The sequence below is a fragment of the Misgurnus anguillicaudatus genome, chromosome 6 (assembly GCF_027580225.2).
Source record: "Misgurnus anguillicaudatus chromosome 6, ASM2758022v2, whole genome shotgun sequence".
Lineage (NCBI taxonomy): Eukaryota > Metazoa > Chordata > Actinopteri > Cypriniformes > Cobitidae > Misgurnus > Misgurnus anguillicaudatus.
Window position 1 is genome coordinate 5,427,984 of NC_073342.2, and position 8,835 is coordinate 5,436,818.

The 8,835-nt window shown below is 37.2% G+C and overlaps 1 pseudogene; it reads right to left on the reverse strand.

Annotated features, from left to right (window-relative positions):
• Positions 1 to 1,216: 1,216 nt before the first annotated feature.
• LOC141364132 (G2/M phase-specific E3 ubiquitin-protein ligase-like) lies at positions 1,217 to 5,079 on the reverse strand (annotated as a pseudogene).
• Between the last annotated feature and the right edge of the window lie 3,756 nt (positions 5,080 to 8,835).

Genomic DNA, 8,835 nt, shown 5'->3' on the forward strand with positions numbered 1-8,835 from the left:
CGGAAGAACAAAGAAACACTCGCGTCTGGAGATATTGACACACATACGCGAGTAAATAAGGATTTAGATGTCATGTTTTGGTGCAATTGGATGAAACAACAAGGAATGGAGAGACTGGGTTGTGGGTTGCATATCCATTGACTGCAGGAGGCACGAGTTATGCATATGGATGTCTCTGCTCATTCAGTTCAATGGCGCGGGGGTGTGGCGATCTCTTCTCATTACAGACAATCAGGTATATCCATTGACTGCAGGAGGCACGAGTTATGTATATGGATGTCTCTGCTCATTCAGTTCAATGGCGCGGGGGTGTGGCGATCTCTTCTCATTACAGACAATCAGGTAACATTAGAGAGACGGCCCCTCTCCTACTTCTCATACAGTTTACACCAAATGACAATATCTGTTTTCGATGTCACTTACATCATTTAAAAGCTGACATTCCAAGCATTATGTAGACATTTATCTTTTATTTCTATAACATGTATTCGTGAAGTTAAAGTTAATTTTCTGACGCGTTTCTGAAATGACTTCACTGAGGGAGAGAGAAAAAAACGCGCATCATGTTTATTTTCTTAGTTTTGCGAAAAGCACAACATTCTGTTTTTATTGGGAGTGGACAGAAAAAAAACTAGACCCTATAACGTTTTAAATGATGTATAAATAATATCTGTATGTCCAAAATCAGCAGAGTTATCTAAGTCTCTTTGGGGAGTGATTGAAAAATGAAGAGTTTGTGGTGCACGTGCCGCAGTCGACCCCAGAGTGTTAACAGATCTCAGATCGGCTTATATAGTGAATGTAGTTGGACGTATGATCCCAACTACCGATCTGGTGTCAGCACCCATCGATACACCGATTACAGGGACACCACAGCGGCCGGTAAATTGCATATAACATTAGTTTTTTCTGCAGGCGCGATTTATTTTAGTAAAACACACTGTCGTGCACAATTTTTTTTAATTAATCTGGGTTAGGTTAGGAGTCCACCTGCCGTGATAAGACGGAAAATTATAAACCCTTGGGGGTCAAACCACTTTACTGAAAAACGATAGCTAAAAAACTATATCAGTCGGTGCTGTCAACAGCCATGTCTAAAATCTAAAGACCCAATTCACAGTATGATTAAAGGCTGTTTTGTTTTATTATTTTTTACCAATTGAAAGAGGTTTATATACAGGGTGTTTTGTTTTATTATTTTTACCAATTGCAAGAGGTTTATATACAGCATTAGCTACCAGCTGTGCTAATCGAGCAACCCACTGTTCCAGTAACAACTCATTTAAAAGCATACGCTGTCGTTTATAAAAAACGACAACATTAACGTGATGCAGAAGCAATTAAATAAATAAAAAGCTTACGTTAACACAGTGATCTAGTAATAAAAATAGCATTATTGTTACCCACCTGTTTAAAGATGGAAGCGCATCAGGTGAACTCATCTATTAGGTGAACTGAGCTCTGCTGGTGACGTCAATTTCGTTAAAGATGATGCGTGGTATTTAGACGCATTTGTGCTCCATCAAAGTGAATGGAAAGGATTGGCGTATCATATGCACGCAAAAATGGGATTTGGCGTATACATTACACGCAATTTGAAAGTGTAAAGTTGTGTTATTTATACGCATATTGATGAGAACGGGTTGGCTTGGCCTGTCAGCCACTGCATCACCCCTGGGACAGAAAGTGCCACTTCAGTATCCTGAGTATCGCCATCTAGTGCAGCAAAATTTATGATATGCATTTAAGACATTTAATGACATAACTACATACAGCACAATAAGCTTTTATGACCAAGTCTTTAAAAATGTTGCTACTTTAGAAAACTGCAAGTTTACAGAAAAGGTTAACATTAGAACATATGGTTTTAATAAAGCTGTATCTTTTCCTCTCCTAATTTCTTGTACATGTCAATAATTGAAAATATTTGTGTTTATGTAAAGTCACTTATACTCACTTAAGGGTGCATTTATTTAAATGTAGAGTAACAATGATATTGTTGCACATTTCTATTTCAAACTGTAAATTATTCCTGTGATATTGAAGCTGAATTTTCAGCATCATTACTCCGTCAGTCACATGATCCTTCGAAAATCATCTTAATATGATAATCTGCTGTGCACGCGTGCGTTCTCTGTTCTGATTGAGTTCACCCTTAGTAATCAATCAATTCAGACATATTTTGTAAACAATGTCTGTGGAAACTTTTGCATTCATTGACATCTGAAGTGAAAATAAACTTACCTTCAAGCCCCATTAAAAAATCCTGGAAGTGATTCAGGATTTTCACCTCTTTGGCATGTTTTAGAGATCCACTCTCACTCATGTTTGGGGCAAGATGTGACACAATGTATTGGGAGTCCACCTGAAGAACATGCCAGGAAAACAGAAAATGGCAAACATTGTTTAAACAGTATGTTTTTAAGCAGTATAGAAAGACAAAATAGAAGTTCTTTTGTGCTGCAACATATTTCACAACAGCAATGCAAATAGAAATATTAGGTTTTTGAAATCACCTTATCATCACCACCTTCCACAACAAAGAGGCTGCGACACACTTCTCTGTTTTTCTGCATGATGTCTATCAAATTGTAAAGTTGTAACCCTTCGCGAAGCTGCATGCATCACAATTGCTCTTTACAGAAGTAAAATTAACAAATGTCAGTCAATGTTAATGTCTAATCAAATGTATTTTCTATGAAAGATACATGTAAAACTAATGCATAGAGTAAAACCTTATTATATTCTTCTTGTTGTCCTCGTTTAGGCCCTGTGTAGCCACAGTTGACAATCTGTTCACTGTAAGATGACAACTCTGAAGTCTCCTCAATCTAAAAAAGGTGAAAAAAAAAAATTACATGGCAACAGAAAGACACTTAGGCTATTTGTTTTAGGATACCATTTTAAGTGGTGAAAACCCGGCATCATCAATATTATCCTTGGTAACACTTCGAAGGGTTCCACTCAACAGAAACTCATAACACCAGCCCTGTAGAAATCTTGGAGCTGGGTCACCCTGTGCAAGGCTTACAGCAAAAACCTCACCAGCAACTCTGAAATGACAATGAAAAGGAAATGCAGTATACAATTTTACCAGTTAGTGTGATTTGAATTTTACTTAGTTCACCCTGAAACAAAATGAATTTCTTTCCACAAAGAAGGCTCACTTAAAGGTAGGGTAACAGATTTGATCCTGAAACATTTTTTGTTATGCTGGTTAAAAGTCTTCTTACATCCTCATAGCAATCACTGTGTTAAGTTGTTTAAATGTATTTGTAGAAATTTATGTCATCTGTGAAAGGCGTAGGACCAAAAAATGTTCAACAAATCATAGATTTCGGTCCGAACGGACGTTTCCATTTTTGTCCCTCATACGTAAGCATAATTTGAATGCCCACCACGCAGCGAGTCCACGCAGACACCATACGTCATCGGCGCGTTCACGTGCGCTCACCTCCTGCCTGTAAACAGTGAGAACAGCAAACTTTTCTGCTAAATTGACAACCTACACAGGAGGCACAAAACTAAAGGCATCTTTTATAACAACAACAGCAAAAACTGCCTGGATCAGCAAGAGCAAAACCCCAAATGAATATTGGTAACTTTACTGCTTTACCACGAGATGCAAACAGCTGCAGGACGCAAAGGGTCTGAAAGAGTCGTTGCACAGTTTATTTTGGTAAGGTAGGTACGCGATATGTTTGTATTGAGATGGATTCAGATATTCTACTTTGATGAAACATTGTGTTGCTTATGAAATTTGAGTTCGTTTACGGATTAGCGTAACGATATAGTAACTACGTCTACACAACCGAACGTGTGCTTAAACTAATTCTGATGTAAACCAGTTGTTTGGTTATTTTGGCAGTGTTATTCGTCTTTGTACTGCAAAGTTGTCTCACTGCTGAATGAGACATGAGATGTGACCGTCTGATCTGTGCGTGTTCATGTGTTTTGGAAGAGGCGTGACTTTGGATGGCGGTTTGACTTGAGGGTGGGATCTGGATTTCATTGCTAGGCGGCTACCGTTAGCATTTTTCAAAATGTGTTACCCTACCTTTAAATGCGCAAGATCACCCAAAAATAACTTTAATTTATTGGTTCTGCTGAACACAGAAGAGGATACTTTAAGGAATGTTTGTAACCGTAAAAAAGCAGTTTCCGGGCACCTTTCACTTCCAAAGTCAATGGGGCAGAAAACTGCTTGGTTACAAACATTCTTTGTAAAATGACATCTTCTGTGTCCAACAGAAAAAATTAATTAATTAATGTTTGTAACAACTTAAGGGTGAGTAAATGATTGCAGAATTTTTTTGGGGGGTGAACTAGCCACTTGGTTTGACATGAGCGTGAACTAGGGCTGCACAATAAATCACATGTGACTGTCATGCGCATTTCACACAATAATTTCCTTGATTAGTATTAAATCGCCATTGCCTGCTTTTAAATGGAGTGGCATTTACTACACATAGCATTTGATGGCAATGAAAATCACATGCAATATATTGTGCAGCCCTAGTGTGAACATCTGACAACTTTTATTCTTAGGTGACCAGTTCCTAGGATGAAAAACACTTACCGAAACAGGTCATTGTCAACATCATTCACGGAGTTTTTTGGCACTTTGCCTTTGCCGTTCTCCCCTTCAAAGAGCCTGGTCTCTATGCCACCAATCAATTCTATTAACGAGGGAAAAAGAAGAAACAACATGTAACAAGAACAAATGAAATAACAAGAAATCCAAAGTACGAAATCCAAAGTATTTACAAAAAAGAAGTACAAATAAAAACCCTGACCTGTCAGAAATTCTTTTCTCAAAGCCCCAGTGTCTACTCCAGCCTCTCCAAGGAAAGTAATCTTTAAAGTGTTGACTGGGGTGCTTAACTTTTGTCGCTTCCAATGCGACAGACTTCATTCCACAAAATTAAGTTTGGACACACAAATGCAGAATTCCTTTGAAGTGTCAACTTGAGATGCTAGCCATTGTAGGACATCCTCCTCACTGTAAATTGTTTTAATATTTAAAGGGTTAAGATCGGATTTTAAATAATGGAATGGTTGAGACATTTTGTGTGTTTATGTACCATGACATCTCTTTATTTTGTGTATCCACTGTATCTGGGCTTCTTGATTCATGGTACACTGGACTAGAAAGAAAATGTACTTGTAAAAAATAATACTGTTTATGTGAAGTAAAAACATTTCATTCAATGCTTTAAAGTGCCCATATTATGAAAAACTCACTTTTTCTGGGTTTTGGGGTGTTATTTTGTTTCTCTAATGCTTCCACACACATACAAACTTGGAAAAAAATCCATCCATGCTGTTTTGAGTGAGATACGGGTTTCTGAATGTCCTCTGCCATGAGTCAGATTGCGCGAGTTCAAACTCAGTTCCGTTGTGACGTAACTAGCCGTTTCGTCACATTACGTTTGAATTTTCCCGCCCACCACCCCACTCGCAGGTCTCCACCCACCAGGAGCTAGAGAGAGCACAGAGAGAGCAGTCACTCCTTTATGCTGTTATCATGGCTCACGGAAATAACAGCGCTATTTGGATATTATGGATTATTCTCCCGCCTACTTTTAAAACCAAAGTTTAAACACGTGTTTATTTAAACCTAAAATGTGATCTGTGTTACGACGCAAAATTGTCCTCAGATTGTAGGCGATAAAGACGTTCATGCGAAATCTGATGTAAACAACAGACTATGTAGCTTTCATGGATTATACGCATTTGTGGACAAAAATGGTCATTGAATGTATTTTATTGGACTTTCATGGATTATTCACACATCTGAAACAGACTGGATTCAATTCGCAATCGCTATATCAACACAAAAGGTAAGAAGTCACGTTATATTTTGCATGTGTTCATCTTCTGTCACAAATTACTACATTTATGATGCTAGAGGATCTGTATCTCAAAACAGAGATCATACATTGCCGTAAATTATACCTTATATATATATGTGTTATTGTTTGTATATAGTAGGATATATTTTTTGCAGGCTAGATAGTTTGCAATGTGGTTTCGAAAGTTAAAAAAAATATTTAACGGCTTTATTTTACAATTCTACATGAACTAAGTAATAATGCTTTGCCAAACTAAAAGTGTTTTGCCAAACTAACCGAGACCGGGCCTTACCGATCCGGCTTTTCTGACGAGGCCAACGTACCCCCGAGTCTCTTATAACTTTACAGTCCGGACCTCCCGCTAGCTTCTAGCAATTAGCACGCAGCCCACAAGCAGTATACATCCCCTGCCGGGTCTAAATTTCTGTCATTTGCGAAAATAATGCGTTTGAAAATGTTTTATAACGGGAATATGTTAGTATTGTCCAGGGAAAATGAGTTTATTGTCGAGACTGCTACATCACAATCTACTCTGGAATCTTTGTGTGTCATGATGAGTTTCTTCTCCTGTAGTGTACTTATTAGTGATACTTTTCTGCTTGATTTGTCTGTTGGCAACATAAACCGTTAATAATAATAATATATAAAAATAATAACACAGTATGGTCTGTACTGCTCACAATACCACTGAACACGCGCACGGGCACATGACGTTAGTAGTGGGGCGTGATCAAAGGAGCAGCAGCTCATAAATATGTAATGACTAGCTCAAAATGACACAATCTGAAATGCACTGAAACAGAGGCTACTAGAGATGGGTAACAATCTTTTCCTACAAGCTATTTCGAGCAAACAACTTTTAAAACATGCTTTATGGAACTCATACACCTATTTAACTTGTGGAAAAGCAGGCATAATATGGGCACTTTAATACATAGCTAAAGTCTCATTTGCCATATAAACATACTTTTGAAATCCAGTGTTCTGACTCATGATATTACTAGAACTGTCAAAATCTACATCATGCAATACAAAATTACATGTGTTTTTTTTTACACTGCTGTGTGTGTATTACATTACCTATCCAAGTCACCACAGTAACTTGCATGGACCTCCAATTCCATTATAGGAAATGTTTTCAAGCAAACAGGACACTGTGGATCTGTCGACTAAACATAAATTATGTAAAAAGCAAAATAAAAGCAGTCAGAACATGGTCATCCCATACAATAAGTAAATTACCTTTTCTTTAAACGCTGGTGGTGAATTGGATTCCTGCTATTAGACAAAAACATTTCCATTTAAACAAAAAATTCCAGATGCAGTCTTCATAAGTTACTCAGAGGTTACCAATTAATTAATTACCTTTGGTTCAGAGTCTAAAAGTGTTTCACATTCCAAAGCATCACATTCCTTGACATGCAGAGCAAGAATCTGCAATGGCATTGTTTTACAGCATTTTTGGCATTCAGCTTTTGGCATTAAAGAAAATTCCTGGGCATCAGTAGGAAGGGGGGATAAATAAAATTCATCCTGTAAAGGGACAATATAAATCATGGTCTTCCCCGCTCCAATTGCGGATCGGATGGTACTGCCACAGTACCCTTCCGACTCTGGAGGAAAAAGATTCAGCCGCCGCCTTCCCTGTCCACTTAAATAAAAAGCTCCATCCCGGAGCTACTGACTTTTAAATTCAAAATCCCTTCTGTTCTTGCTGTAGGATAAAATAGGATGAACTAAACTAAAGGATAAAACCAAAACTATCACTAGGCCTGGCTACTGCAGCAATATAGAACCTTAAATCTGCATTGCCTTATATTTTAAACCTAACAATATTGTAAATAGGCCTAAAAAGTTTCACTAAAAGATATCAATTTACTGTACAAAAGTAATTACTACTCAATGAAAATATAAAATTGCCATTAACATTTATGGACAGTTATAGGTTATGTTGGACTTTTATTTCTAGTCCGGCATGTTCTTTTGAATGAGGAGATCAGACACGTAACTCAAATCAAATTATTTTTAATAAGTATCTCAAATGAAGTATTACAGAGCTCTGGGTCAAAACTGTCCCTTACACAACACCAATGCAGAAACAGGTCCCCCGAGGAGTGGTTGATCTGATCTGCCTTTCCCTCTGACCCCAAAAATATATATGTGTGCCGTTGGGTGGGGGCTCATTCAATGGAAAGTTTTACTTCTATCTTAAAAGTTCACCATGCTATAAACATCTATGACCGTTATTTCACCCTGTCGCCTTGACATCCTGTTTCTCGTTTCCCCAGGTATCTCTGCGAAGTAAAAGTTAGAAAACACACATACATACATACCACACACAACTGCAAGCCTCCAACCTTTTAGAGTCAAATGCAATGGAATCTTATCTATAAACCTGCTAGACTATTCTAACTTTAATACTATATTCTAAAGGTTAATACTCAAAGCTATTCTTAAAATCTTTATGATTAAAGGCAATGCAATCATTAATAATGCAATAATAAAATCATGATTATTCAAAGCAAGGTTAATATTCATATTGCAAGGATATGCGGATGTGGGGATGTTTTAATTTTCCTTCAGTTATAGTGTATTATTTTTTTGTTAAAAATATTCTTTTTGTGGTTAAAATCTAATTTAGTGATTTATAGTCCAGGTCAATGCAAACATAAAATACTTGATCTATTAGGCTACAACTTCAATGAAATGCTGCACTATGCACAGCTAAAACATCTGACAATGAATATCTGGAGAAAGACAAGTTGTTCAACAAAAATGTTTTTATTATTTAATCATTTCTCCAATTACACGTCTCCTCGTTTCGCGATCTGTTGCCAGGTTGAACACAGCACCTGTAATCAAACAGACAAATGTTTATGGTATAGCATGCAAAGTCAAGTATGCTTATCGTAGTAATGCAGTGAAAGTACAGTTTTTTCACTAGAAATGTATCCTTAAAAATCACTTTAAAAGTACTAGT